We start from the raw sequence: 4,290 nt of genomic DNA, 5'->3' as shown, positions 1-4,290 counted from the left end.
CTAATAATTCTATAACCATGCAAAACAATATTGGTGAAAGTGGGCAGCCTTGTCTAGTACCTCGCCCTAGAAAGATCTTTTCCGTTAGACCATCATTAACTATTATTTCTGAAGTATTATCTAAGTATAATTGATCTATAACCCCTCTAAACTTTTTACCAAATCCCGAGCCCCTTATAAGAAGTTTTAGTGTTGACCATTCAACACAATCAAAGGCTTTAAATATATCCAATGATAAAATCATTGCTTTTATTTTTTGTTTTTCTATTTCATATATAATATTCAAAACCCGTCTAGTTAAATTATCCATTTGTCTACCCTTAATAAAACCACATTGATCTTCTTTAATATAATTTGCTATAAATCTATTTAATCTATTTGCCAATATAGCGGTAAAAATCTTAGCATCTTGGTTTATTAAAGATATAGGTCTATAGGATCCCGGATCTGTTTGATTCTTATTGAGTTTTAGAATAAGAATCGTTGATGAATGCTTCCATGAAGCTGGTATTGTCTCTCCTTCCATTATCTTATTATAAAACATTTTTAGCTTAGGTATCAAAATGGTGCTAAAGTGTTTATAATATTCTGGACCCAATCCATCAGGACCTGGTGTTTTACCATTTTTAAATTTATTTATGACTTCAGCAATCTCTTGTTCATTGATCTCTTCTTCTAGTATTCTTTTATCATCTTCCAATAATTTAGTTTTTAAATTATCATTTATATATTTTTCTATACATTCTTTCTTTATGTTATTTCCTTTATACAGTTTCTGAAAAAATTCATGAAAAATCTTCAGTTTTTCTTTCATTACATTACAAATTTTACCTGTTTGATCTTTAATTATCCCTATTGAATTTTTTGCTCTTTTATTTTTACACATTCTAGCTAGCAATTTTGAGTTTTTGTTATTAAATTCAAAAAATGTCTCTTTACATACATCAAATCTCTTTGAACTTTCTCTATTTCTATATTATCTAATTCCTTTCTCTTAGCCTGAATTTCTAATAACATTCTTCTGTCTCTTTCTGTAAAAAATCTATTTTCTAAATTTTTCAAATCTTCTTCTAATTTTTTCACATGTCCCTCCTTAATTTTTTTGATTTACACGATTCTCTTATTGTTATTCCTCTTGTGATTGCTTTCATTGTGTCCCACAACAGGCCTGGTTTAGCACCTCCTGTTTCATTTATTGTCCATAATTCTAGCCATTCCTTCTTTATCTTTTCTATTATTTCTGGGTACGGTAGAATATTATTATCGATTCTCCACCTTTTGGAGTCTTTATAGTCTTTCTTTATTTCAATCTCTATTAACATCAGTGCATGATCTGTTATTTTAATAGGGTTTATTTCAGTATCGACAATCTTAGAAATTAAATCTTGAGATATAAATATATGATCTATTCTAGAGTAAGTATTGTGTACTACTGAAAAACTCGTGGCGCAGTGGTTAAAACGCTGTACTGCAGCTAAAACTGTGCTCACGACCTGGGGTTCAAATCCCAGGTAGCCGGCTCAAGGTTGACTCAGCCTTCCATCCTTCTGAGGTCGGTAAAACGAGTACCCAGCTTGCTGGGGGGGGGCAATGTGTAGCCTGTATAATTTAAAAAATTGTAAACCGCCCAGAGAGTGCTTGTAGCGCTATGGGGTGGTATATAAGTCCAATAAATAAATAAATAAATAAATCTTTTTTCATCACCTTTCATTTCTCTCCAAATATCCTTCAAATGGTTATTTTTTATCTTTTTACTTAATATTGTGTTTCTATGATAAATATCATTCCGACCATATGCAGTTTTATCATCTTATCCATAACCATATTGAAATCTCCTGCCATAATAACATAACCTTTCTTTACCTTTTCCATTTCTTTAAAAATCAAATCATAAAATTCTCCTTGTTTATTATTAGGTGTGTACACATTTACCAAAGTATATTCTTCCAACCCCATTTTACCTTGCATTATTATATATCTACCATTACAATCTTTTACTACCTTTTCTACTTTAAATTCAGTTTTTGAAAATTATAATTGCTACACCTCTAGATTTAGAAGTTCCAAATTTTTTCCATAAATGTCTATATTGTTCATCTTTAACTCATTGACTCAATTTTCTGATTGATGAGTCTCTTGTAGAAAGACAATATACAGCTTGTTTTTCCTCAACAATGCTTCTTCTTCTTTTCACTGTTGATCCCAGGCCTTTAACGTTTAAAGTTGCAAGTCTTATTTTTCTACCCATGTTAGTTCCAAAGTTCTTTTTCCAATAGGTCCCGTGTGTAACCTTGCCTCCCACCAACCTACCAAACATAAACTAAAACATAAAATAGACAAAACAACACCCCATAATTGATCTTCACCAATTTTGGGAACATATACATTCACATCCTCTCCACCATGGTCCCATGCCATGACCACTGGCATGAGCAAAAGGTGGGGGGGAGATGCCACCATCATCCGGCGAGCCTTCTGGTTCTTTGCTTGTAGTTGGAGTTAACTCCTGACTTTCTCCTTCGTAAATGTTCCAGGCTTTCAGCAACTGTAAACCTTCCTCGCAGGAGTGGATTTTAAACAAAATCTTGTCTTTCCAGATTTTCAAAAAAATTGGATAGCCCCAATGATATCTGATGTTATTTTTCTTCAAAACTGCAAAACACTATTTTTTCTTTATTTGCTTGAACTGTATCACTAAGGTCCCTAATTTTGCTTTGCACATCCTTTAACTCCTGTGACACCCCTGAAATTTGATCTTGAAGCTTATTAATGCTTCTTTCGATGGACTTAGAACTTTGCTCTGTTTTGTCAAAGCCTTCAGACATTTTACAAGACAGATCTTTTATAAGCCCCGTAACCTCGTCCATCCTATTGTCTTCAGTTAGTTGTGTCGTCAATCTTTCCAAAATGCGATCTGAAGGGGTTTTGGCAGTTTTATCCCTCCTCCTTGACATAGAGAGGTCTAAATAAGAATAATTATTGTTGTTTCAGACTTCGTTAGGAGCAGGGCAGCTGGAAAACGCCAGTAGCTAATCAGACTCAAAAGTGAAAATAGTTCGTAGTTTAAAAAAACATAGTCTTGAAGGCTTTTAATCAGCCATACGCTTTCCTTATCCTTCTCTCCAAGGATTTATGTTAAAAAAAGTCTTCTAAAGGAAGAAATGCATTTTAATAGCTTTTTACCTTGCTAGGCGATATGGAGGGTTCGCTCCTAGCTTGTCATCCCCCTGAGCGAAAGTGACATCTCCTTTGCAGAAGAATTGTGTGGGTCAGGCATTCTGGCTTGCAAATACTGGGCTAAGGTGTGAGTTCCAGAATCCTGCCTGTCTGTGTTTTTGCAGAATTGTGTGGGTCAGGCATTCTGGCTTGCAAAGACTGGACTAAGGTGTGACTTCCAGACTCCTGTCTCTGTGTTAAACATGCTTTAAAATTAGCTTCGTTGAAAAAAAAAAGATTTCAAAATTGCTTTTAAAACTGTTCCCTGCCTCCCCCCTCCTTTCCTGAACTTTTCTTGACCTAAGGAAAAAAGAAGAAAATATCCCCCTCTAGTGGTAGAAGGTGGAATAGCAGCTTCCCATTAGTTTCCCATTAGTTTCTATGGACGGAAAAGAGCAGATACGGATTAAATGGTTTTCAGTGCATTCCTATGGGAAATGCAGATTCGACCTACAAACTTTTCGACTTACAAACTGCCTTCCAATACGGATTAAGTTTGTAAGTCGAGACCCCACTGTAATCCCACAGGCCTTCCATAACTTTTTTTATCAGTTTGGAGGTGAAGTTCGTCCCCAAATCACTGACTATTTCCCTAGCAAATCCCAATCCGCTCATGTAATTGATTAAGGCATCTGCCACCATGTCAGTTTCCACATTACGTAAAGAAATTGCCTCGGAATATCTGGTGGCAAAATCCATAATGGTCAGTATGTATTTATTTCCCCTTCTGGTGGCTTTGGGTAAAGGACCCACCAGATCAATTCCCAGCCTTTGGAATGGGGTAGAGATGACTGGCAAAGGATATAATTTGGCTTTAGTCCTGTCCTGCCCTGTCCCTCGTTTCTGACAGACATCACAAGTTTTGCAAAAATAAGTAATCTCTTTACCCATATTTGGACAAAAGAAGTTCTGGGCAACCCTTCTTTTGGTTTGAGTGATCCCCATGTGAGCCCCAAGCAATCTACTGTGAGCTTGATTTATGATGTTCTCCCTGTATTTACTGGGGACCACTAATTGCTTTCAGAGTTCCCCCTTTCCTCTGTATGGGGTGGCTAATGTTTCCCTATACAAAAA

This window comes from Pogona vitticeps, chromosome 4 (assembly GCF_051106095.1).
Source record: "Pogona vitticeps strain Pit_001003342236 chromosome 4, PviZW2.1, whole genome shotgun sequence".
NCBI classification, from domain to species: domain Eukaryota; kingdom Metazoa; phylum Chordata; class Lepidosauria; order Squamata; family Agamidae; genus Pogona; species Pogona vitticeps.
The sequence above is the reverse complement of the archived record's forward strand: the minus strand, read 5'-3'. Positions refer to the sequence as shown.